We start from the raw sequence: 11,201 nt of genomic DNA, 5'->3' as shown, positions 1-11,201 counted from the left end.
GTAGTTTGTTCTTCTTTTCTAGCTCCTTTAAGTACAAAGTTAGCTTATTAACTTCAAATCTTTCTGACTTTTTGTTAAAGGCATTGAAGGTTACTTTCCTCTTAACACTGCTTTGGCTGTATGTCAGAGATTTTGGTAAGTTGTGTTCCATTTTTACTAATCTCAAATAATTTTTATTTCTGCCTTAATTTCAGCATCCACTCAGGAGTTATTTGAAGTAAATTGTTTAATTTCCACGTATTTGTGTAGATTGGAGAGATCTTTTGGTTTCCATTTCTATACTTATTGCTCTGTGGTTAGAAGTTATGCTTGGTATAATTTCAATTTCTTTAAAATTTATTGAAACTTGCCTTATGACTGAGCATGTGGTTGAACTTAGAATACACTGTGTGTGCAGATAAGAATAATTCTGTGGTTGTTGAGTGGAGTGTTCTGTGGATGTCTATTAAGTCCAATTTGTCAACTGTCAATCTTAATTCCAGCAATTCTTTGTTAGTTTTTTATTCATACGATCTGGCTAACACTGTCAGTGGGGTGTTGAAGTCTCCACTGTTATTGTGTGGTTGTCTAAGTCTGTTCATAGGCCGAGAAGAAGTTGTTTTATGAATCTGGGTGCTCCAATATTTAATATATTTATTGTTATCATTGTGTAATGCCATTCACTGTTCCTCTTAATTTTTATTGGCTTAAAGTCTATTTTATCTGACATAAGAACAGAAACTCTGGCTCTTTTTTGTTTTCTGTTTGCATGGTAGGTCTTACTCTACCATTTCACTTTGAGCCTGTAGGTGTTATCACATGTGAAACGGGTCTTTTGTAGACAACAGATGGCCGGATCTTGTCTTTTTATTCAGGCTGCCACTTTATGTCTTTTAAATGGGGTGTTCAGCCCATGTATATTCAAATTTAGTCTTGATGTGTGTGATTTTGATTCTGTGATGCTGTTGTTAGCTGGTTGTGGTGTAGACGTGATTGTGTAGTTGTTTTACAGTGTCTGTAGCTGTGCACTTAAATGTGCTTTTGTGGTAGTAGGTATTATTCTTTCTAATCTATGCTTTTCAACACTTCTGTTAAGAACCTCTTGTAAGGCTAGTCTAGTTGAAATATATTCCCTCAGCATTTGCTTGTCTGAGGAAGACCTTATTTCTCTGTCATTTATGAAGTTTAGCTTGTCAGGATATGAAATTCTTGGTTGGAATTTTTTTTTAAGTACACTGGAAATAGACCTTCAATCTCTTCTGGCTTATAAGGTTTCTTCTGATTGGTCTGATGCTAGCCTGATCAGAAATTGGCCCTGCCCCTTCTCTTTAGCTGCTTTTACATTTTTGGCTTTTTGAGTTTGTTTTGTTTTGTTTTTTTCATTGAACTTGATGAATCTAAGGACTATGTGCCTTGGGGATGGTCATCTTGCATAGTATGTGGTGGGACTTCTCTGTATTTCTCGAATTTGCATGTCCACTTTTCTAGCAAGATTGGGGAAAATTTTCATGAACTATTACCTTAAACACATTTTCCAAGTTGCTTATTCTCTCTCCTCTCTCAGGAATGCCAGTGAGTCACAGATTTGATCTCTTTACATAATCCTATAGTTCTTGAAGACTTTGTTCATTTTCCTCAATTCTTCTTTCTTTATTTTTGTCTGACTGAGTTAATTTGAAGAACTGGTCTTCAAGCTCTGAGATTCTTTCCTCAGCATGATCAATTCCACTGTTACTACTTCCAACCGTATTATAAAATTCTTATAGTTATTTTTTCATCCCAAATAGTTCAGTTTGGATCTCTCTTAAGAAGGCTATTTTGTCTTTTAGCTCTTTAATCATTTTACAGAATTGCGTGTCTTCCTTGAATTGAGTTTCGACTTTTTCCTTGATCTCAATGAGCTCTCTTGCTGTCCAGATTCTGAATTCTATGTCTGTCACTTCAGACAATTGATTAGTTAAGAAGCATTGCTGGGGAGCTAGTGGGCTTGTTTTCAGGTAAAAAGACAGTCTTTTTTTTTTTTTTAACTGCCAGAGTTCTTGTGCTTATTCTTTCTCATCTGGGAGAGCTGCTATTACTTTAACTGTGGTGTAAGTTTAGTATAGTCAGTTTGCTTCACTCCTGGAAAATTTCAGAGGGATAAGGCTGTACATAGAATGTTTGTTGTTGAATTCCTGACTTTGGTTTACAGAGGAAGAGAGTGAGTAAAAGTTATTTTTGGTGTTGTAGTTTGGGCTATTTTGCATTATTTGGCACTTGAGAGCCATGGGCGGTAGACAGGTTCTTTCTCAGATGCATGGCTCCTTTGTGCATCATTGCATTTGCAGTTGTGTTCTTTAGTATGTGCGGGAAAGAGCAATATCCACAACTGCAAAGATAAGGAACCAACCCAAGTGTCAGCTTATCAATGAGTAAAGAAAATGTGGTGTGTGTGTGTGTGTGTATGTCTACATATGTGTGTGTGTATATATACGTATATATGTGTGTGTGTATATATATATGTATACAGAGAGAGAGAGCATGAAATACTACTACTCAGTCATGAAAAGAAACAAAATAATGTCTTTTGCAGCAACTTGGATGGAGCCGGAGGCCATTATTTCAAGTGAAGTAACTCAGGAATGAAAAACCAAATATATATTCTCACGTATAAGTGGGAGTTAAGCTATGAGGATGCAAAGGCATAGAGTGATATAATGAACTTTGGTGGGGAATGTTGACAGGGAGGTGATGGATAAAAGACTATATATTGGGTAGAGTGTACACTGCTTAGGTGACATGTGCACTAAAATTTCAGAAATCACCAGTAAAGAACTTACCTATGCAGCCAAAAACTACCTGCACCCCAAAACCCATTGAAATAAACAAATGTGGTACATATTCATCAGGAAATACTACACAGCCATAAAAAATGAAATAATGTCATTTGCAGCAATATGGCTGAAGCTGGAGGCTAGTATCTTAAGCAAATTGACACAGAAAAAAAAAATCCAACATTGTGTGTTCTCATTTATAAGTGGGAGCCAAATCTCAGATACAGATGGACATAAAAATGGGAATAACCCACCCTGAAGACTCCAAAAGGAGGGAAGGAGGGATGAGGACAAGAACTGAAAAACTTCCTATTGGGTATTATGTTCACTGTCTGGATGATCGGATCAATAGAAGCTAAATCTTCAGCATCATACAGTTTACCCTTGTAGCAAACCTGCACATGTACCCACTGAATCTAAAATAAAAATGGAAATTTATATATTTATACATATATGTATATAAATATATAAATTTTATATAAATCTATATAAAATATTTCTTATGCATAAAAGCAAATATTAACATTTATATATGAGAAATATATTAATCTATCAATATTTATTTCTTATATTGTATATTAGAAATATATTAATATTAATATTACATTATATTAATAACTAATCATATTAACATTTCTCATAAAATATTTATATATAAAATATTTTTTCAATATTTCAAAATAACTTAAACAAAAGAATTCATAAAGTAACATATAAAATTATCTTTGTCAAAATCCATCAGTGTTTCCACACTCACCCCTAAGTGAATATTATTGACCATTCAAGTTTGGTGTGAAGGTTTGTGGATTTTTATAATGCTTATACTTCTTTTACTTTACAATTTTTAGTCAAATGACAATATCTTATGGGCCCTTTTACAATTCAATGCATATAAATCTTATTTAAACAGCTGTTTCATAACGTTATGAATAAGGCATGCGTTATTTAACTTAAGGCTGCAAAGAATATGTAGGTATTCTTAGGGTAATATTGTTTCAAAGGACACAAAAATATCTGAATTATTTTTCAAACCAATTATTTCTCTATAAAATTAATTTAAAGGAGATGTAGGTACGAAAAGGTAAAAAAGAGAGAGAAAGTAACTTTATTATTAGATGAGGCTTTGACTCAGGTTTGAATAAACTAGAGATCTGGTCTGAATTCTTTGGAAATCTCCTTTTTCTTATGATAGTAGACTGAAGGAGTACTGAGTCAAAGCCCCTTTATCCTGTTTCTCCTCCCTTCCCCAAGCATGATTCTTGAATATAATCAACCTCATGTTTGCACCTCCAACAGTGCCATAGGGAAAGTGACATAGGAAAAGACACAGAGTATGAGGGTGAGAACAAGACTAACTCTCCAAGACTCTTTGGTGGCATTAATGCATAGAGAAAAGGAAGAAAAACAATGAAACAAAAAGAAAAAGGAAAAAAGGAAGAGAGAGAGGAGGAGGAGGAGAGGGGAAAACCAGACTCAGGTGTAATTGTAATACTTTAAATATTAATCTCTAGAAATAATTCCTTTATTCTGTCCTGAAATCTAACCAATCATATTAACTTTCAAGGGGGCAAAAATCAAAGACATGAGAAAAGAAAGGAGCATGGAGAATTCTCCTCTCCTTGAGGCTAGGTTACCATTCCAATAATTTTTAAATCCATCCTTTTTTCTCCGACCCCATAGGCTCTCCTACAAGCCAACATCATCCCTACAGGAACATGTGAAACTTTCTTTTCTCCATATTTATTTTTCAAGGACCCATTCCCTAGCAGTGGTCTGAGGGGACTTATCCAAAATATCCTTTATAAAAATCTTTTGATAGCTTTCCATTCCCTATAGCAAAAATTTCAGCATAGACAAATCAATCAAATGATACAGCACATTAACAGAAAGATAAAAACTACATGGTTATCTCAGTAGATACAAAAACAAAATTTGAAAAAACTCTAACACTCCTGGCAAATTAGAAATAGAAGAAAATTTCCTCAATATAGTACAGGCCATCTATGGAAACTCACAGTTAACATAATAATCAGGGAAAACTGAAAGCTTTTCCTCCAAAATCAGGAACAAGACAAGAATGCCCACTGTCACCACTTCTTTTCAACACAGTACTGGAACTACCAGCAAGAGCAATTAGGCAAGGAAAAAAAAAGAAAAAAAAAGAAACAAAAGACATCCACATGAGAGGACAAGCACTAAAACTATCCCTGCAAATAGCAAGATCCTATACATAGAAAACCCTACAAATTCCACAAAAAATGTTAGAACTAAGGAATAAATTCAGTAGTTTTAGGTACAAAATGAACACAAAAATCAGTTGCACTTCTTTACATCATAATGACCTACCTGAAAAGAAGTCAAGAAAACCATCCAGTTTAAATAGTATTTAAAAAAAAAACACTTAGGAAGATATTTAACCAAGGGTTTGAAGGATCTAGACACTCAACACTATAAAATATTGATGAAAGAAATTGAAGACAAAAATAATAGAAAATATATATCACATTCATGATCAATACTGTTAAAATTACCATACTACCTACAGCAAACTACAAATTCAATACAATTCCTATCAAAATTCCAATCACCTTTTTCTGAATAAATAAAAATAATTCTAAAATTTGTGTGGAACCACAAAAAGCTCTAAACAGCCAAAGCACTCTTGAGAGAGAACAAAGTTGGAAGCATCACTCTTCCTGTTTTTATATTATATTATTAAGATATATTTATCAAACCAGCATGATACTGACATAAGAAAAGACATAGCAATTAATCGAACAGAATAAAGAGCCCATAAATAAACCCACACATTTAAGGTCAATTTATTTTAGACAAAGTTGCCTAGGAGACACAATGGAAAAAGGATAGTCTCTTCAATAAATGATGTTTGAAAAACTGGATATTCACATGCAAGAAAAAAAAAACAGAAGAAGAAGTAAGAGGAAAAAAAGGAAGGTAGGAGAAAGGAAAAGAAATTAGACTCTTTATTTTATGCCACACACAAAAATCAATTTGAAATGGATTAAAGGTTTAAGTGTAGGATCTGAAACTACAAAACTCCTAGAAGAAAACAGGGAAAGGCTCCTTGACATTTGTCTTAGCAAAGATTTTTTGGGTATACCACAAAGCACGGGCAAAAAAATAAAAAATAGACAAATGGTATTACATCAAACTAAAAAGCTTCTGCACAGCAAAGGACGCAATCAACAAGATGAAAAGGTAACCCACAGAATAGGAGAAATATTTGCAAACCATAATCTAATGAGAGGTTAGTATTCAAAATATATATGGTACTCAACCTAATAGCAAAAAAAAAAAAAAAAGGAAAGAAAGAAAAAAAAGAACCACCCAAATAAAAATAGGTATATCTTCCGAATAGGTATTTTTTTCAAAAAAATAAAAAAGTTACTAACAGGTATAAATACACAAAGGTGCTTGACATCACTATCAGGGAAATTCAAATCAAAACCACAATGAGATATCACCTCACTTCTGCCACAATGACTATTACTAAAAATAGTCACCAACACCTCACAAAAAAGAACAACTGTTGAAGTGCGTGTAGAGAAAGGGAAGTCCTGGTACACTGTTGGTGTGAATGTAAATTGGTGCAGACATATGAACATACAGATGTTCCTTAAAAAGTTAAAAATACAACTCACTTCTGGGTATGTATCTAAAGGAAAGGAAATCGATATTTTAAAGAGATAATCTGCACTTTATGTTTATTATGGCGTTATTTAAACCAGCCAAGACACAGAAACAACCTATCAGTCCACAGAGGGATGACTGGATACAGAAAACGCAGGATATACATTTAATGAAATATACTCAGCCAGAGGAAGGCAGAAACCGCCGTCTGTGACCTTGCGTCTGACCTGGAGGACTTCATGCTAAGAGAAATGATCCCGACAGAGAAAGGCAAACCCAGGATGATGTCACTTAACTGTGGACTCCAGGGAGCGCGCCCCACGCTCAACCGCTGGCGCCGCCCACTAGCGTGTCGCGGCGGCTTCGGGGGGCGCCCCATCTGCCCCGCCCCCCATCTCCTCCGTGCGTGCGCCCGGCTCGTGTGGCCCCGCAGCTGTTCCGCGCGCACCGGGCCTGGAGAGGCAGAGGCCCGGCCGTAGCTCTGCTCGTGGGTGCCGTCTCTCAGCAGCAGCAGCCAGGCCGAACCGGGCGCCACGCTAGGCGGCGCGGAGGAGGCCCCCACGGCGGCTGGCCAAGGACAAGGAGCCGGCCTCTGCCCGCACGAGAAGCGGCTGCTCGCGCGCGCCCGGGGCCACCCGCTGCCCCACGGCTGCGCGAGGAATGGGCAGGCGCGGGGCCCGGGCTCTCGGAGCACGGGTCGCTGCTCGGCTCCTTTGCACGCGGCGGAACGCGGGGCTCGGCCGGGTGCGGCGGGGTCGGTGGCAACTCGCTCGGGAGCAGGCACCTGGTGAACTGACCGACCGCAGGGGCCGCCGCGCCTTCCCTGCCTGCACGCCGAGCTTCTCGGGGGCCGCGGAGGAGGAGGAAGATCCGTCCGGACAGGCCCATGAGGCGGCGACAGCGACAGCGGCTGGCCGGGCTCAGGTACGTTGGATGTGACTGCCCGGAGGCAGTCTCGGAGCTCTGCCCGGCCCGGGAGACTGCCTGTCAGCGTCGGGAAGCGCGGGCGGCCGGTCCCTTCCTGCTCCTTCCCTCAGCGCCTCTGTCTTGGCCTCCCGGAAGCAGGAAACCTTCCTCCCGGTTTTCAGGCTTCGGTGGAGACCCTTATGTTTTCCACCACTAAGGTTAAAAGATCCTGGAATAGAAGTACCAGAGGAGATGGTGAACCTTCTGCAATGCCTCCGATTTAGCCAGACTCCCTTAAGGGTGGCAGAAGACCACCCTTAAGCACCTCCCCAAGGGGTAGCTCCTTTGCAGTGTGACTACTCTGATCTACCCCTAGGAATGAAGAGTCTTCTGATAACCCGATAGGGCCCTGAGAGTCAAAGGGCAAACGAGATCTCGTAGGACATAAGTTTGTGATCGTTTGAGGCGGGGGGGTCACTCACGTTTCTGAACGGAATTGGAGGAGCGTCAAAGCGGTGCCTGTGAAGAAGCGCGGCAGTTCTTTAAGTGGAGCAAAATTGAATTTTTCCATTTTTGCCAATATTTTGAAGACAGTTCAGTGTATTGTGCATTTGCTATAAGATGAGAACTTTGTGGAATATTGTCTTCAAGAGCATAAACGATGACTACCCCAGCCCTGCTGCCCTCTCCAGACGTAGGATCCCACTTCTGAACCTGGGGCTGTCCTCCTGACATCACAGCGCTACCTTGAGACTTTCTGCGAAGACTCTTATTTTTAGTGCCTTCATCACCCAGTGTTTGGGGGCATTCTTTTTACTTCTAGGCTTCTCAAAACACAAACGCTTTGATCTGGATTCAGACGATGTGTTAATTCCTCATGTAGTAGCTGGCAAAGGGGCTAAAAACCCTGAAGTCTTCCTGATCTATGCACTCGATTAACATACACACAGGGAAGAAGAAGAAGAACCTCTGAGACATAAAATTCGAGCTGATCATGAGAAGGCCCTGGAAGAGACAAAAGAAAAATTGAGAAAGTCAAGCAGCTTGGGCTGTGGCTCACACCTGTAATCCCAACACTTTGGGAGGCCAAGTCTGGAGGATGGCTTCCATCTAGGAGTTTGAGACCAGCCTGGGCAACATGATGAGACCATATCTCCGCAAAAAATCAACAACTAGCCAGGTGTGGTAGTGCCCTCTTGTAATTCCAGCTATTCTGGAGTCTAAGGTGGGAGGATTGCTTGAGCCTGGGGGGTGGAGGCTGCAGTGAGTCCTGATGACAGTGCAACACTCAGCCTGGGTGACAGAGTGAGACCACATCTCAAAAAAAAAGAAAGAAAAGTCAAGCAAGGAAATCCAAGCAGAAATTCAGACAGAGAAAAATAAGGTCCAAGAAATGAAGACAGAGAACAAGCCACTGCCTCCAGTTCCTATTCCAAACTTTTTAGGCATGAAAGGTGGAGACCCCGAAGACAACATAAGAAAAGGGGGAAAAAAAATTAAAGCACGAAACATGCCTAGGATAATTATAGGACATACAGGTGGGGACATAATGAACTCAGACCTATTAAAAGGAAAGGATGTACCACTAACATTTGAAAGTTCACAAATGGGTGCTACCATTGTAGATGCTTTGGATACCCCTTATATCATGGGGTTCCATGCTGAATTCCTAGATGTGCAAAGATTGTTTAAGACAACCTTGAGGTCAGTGTGAATTCAGAGATGTTTGTGTTTGAAGTCAGCATTCAGTTTATTGAAGGCCTGCTTGCAGCGTATCACCTTTCAGGAGAGGAGATATTCAAGATTAAAGCTGTGCAACTGGCTAAGAAACTTCTTTCTGCCTTTCCCACATCTACTGGGATTCCCTGGACAATGGTACATTTACAGAGTGGAGTAGGGTGCAACTGAGGCTAGGGGCCTGCATGTAGCAGCATTCTGGCTGAATCTGGTACACTGCATATGGAGTTCATCCACCTCAGCTACTTGACAGCAGACCTGGTTTACTACAACAAGGTCATGTATATGCAGAAACTGCTTCAGAAAATGGATTGTCCAAACGGTCTATCCAAATTGTTTGAACCCAGGAACAGGGTGCTGGGGTCGGTATCACACATCACTTGGTGATCTTGGAGACAGTTTTTATGAATACTTACTGAGAGCGTGGTTGATGTCAGATAAAACAGACTATGAATGGAGAAAGATGCGTGATGATGTTATTGAGGCTGTGAAAAAACAAGAACTCCCATGGATGTCTTATCTTTAGTAAAGAATGGATCAGTGGGCACTTGGAAAACAAGATGGGCATCTGACCTGCTTTGCTGGGGTAATGTTTGCACTAGGAGAAGATGGTTCCAGAATGGATAACATCTGTCATTACTTAGAACTGGGGTAGAAATTGCGTGTACATGTCATGAGTCATATGACAGATGGCATTAAAGCTAGGTCCTGAGTCATCCAAGTTTGATGGTGCTTTGGAGGTTGTGGCTGTCAGGCTGAAAAGTATTATATCCTCTGTCAAGAAGTAATTGAAACCTATTGGTACCTATGGTGATTCTCTTACAATCCAAAATACAGGCAGTGGGGCTGGGAACAGCACTGGCTGTTGAAAAGTATTGCTGAGTCAGTGGTGGATTTTCTGGAGTCAAAGATGTACATTTTTCTACTCCTACACATGATAATGCACAGTGGGGTGTCTTTCTTGCCGAAACACTAAAATATTTGTATGTGCTGTTCTCCAGTGGTGACCTTTTACCTTTAGACTACTAGGTGTTTAATATAGAGGCTCACCCTCTCCCTGTGTTACATTTAGCCAACACCACACTTTCAGGGAATTCTGCTGTTGGATAAAAGCAGTTCCAAGGACCAGGACCAGTCTCACCTGTTTTGTTTACATGGACCACTATAGAAATTAGTCTGAAAACCTGGACTTCTAAGTCACCATGATAGTGTTCATATTAGAATGATGTGTGTTATAGCAAAGATCGCAATTACTTTTGCATCACCTAGTACTCTACAAACCATATATATTATATATATATGTAAAAAATATATGTATTATATGTACATATATAGCTATATGTAACACTCTATATATAGAGAGAGTTTTATATGGAGAAAGAGTTATATATATTTATACACACACACACACACACACACACACACATATGGTTTGTAGAGTTCTGGAGTCTGGAGACAAGACTTCCTAAGAGAAACTCAAGAATGTAGAGCACCTTGCAGGAGTTAAGGATGGCCTTCGGAACCAATTATGTATTCCTACAGTGGAACAACTGTCAAATATTCCACATTGTTTCATTTTTCTCCATTTTAGTAATGTAATGAACTAAGGTAAAGAAAAAAGACAGTGTAACTACATCAGTGACAAGAAGACTCAATAAACAAACAGAAGTGCAATCCATGTCTGAATATTCAAGTTCCCTATTGGATGAACAGACTGGCAGTCAATTCAAATCCTATTTAATAGGTTTAAATAAAATCTATTTTATTTAAATTTCATGGTTAAATTTAGTTTCCTCCAGGGGCATGATCTCACAAAAAATACTCTTCAAGTCTTTGTCTTTATATGAAATCATTAAAGCTGCTATTTATCATAACTACTACTTATAAGCCTGAATTAGAGACTTTGTTCATGTGGTTCTGTCAGTGGTGGTAGCATGACAAAAAGTGCGGAAAATGCCACAATTGGTTGCCTTGAAACCTGTTCTAAAAGAAATTTTTGGTTTTGCTGGTAGATTATTTTTCTGAACTAATAAATCTACCAACTAAGTTTTATCTACTTTAATCTCATAATAACATTAGGAGAGTCATCCAACCCACAACTTTATTTGTGTGACT

General features: G+C 39.2%; 1 pseudogene; it reads left to right on the top strand.

Moving 5' to 3' along the window:
- Positions 1–8,010: 8,010 nt before the first annotated feature.
- Positions 8,011–10,196, top strand: LOC105516833 (annotated as a pseudogene).
- Positions 10,197–11,201: the final 1,005 nt, after the last annotated feature.

Source organism: Colobus angolensis, unplaced genomic scaffold (genome assembly GCF_000951035.1).
Source record: "Colobus angolensis palliatus isolate OR3802 unplaced genomic scaffold, Cang.pa_1.0 Scaffold291, whole genome shotgun sequence".
Lineage (NCBI taxonomy): Eukaryota > Metazoa > Chordata > Mammalia > Primates > Cercopithecidae > Colobus > Colobus angolensis.
Note: the sequence above shows the minus strand (reverse complement) of the source record. Positions and strands in the feature narration are given on the sequence as shown.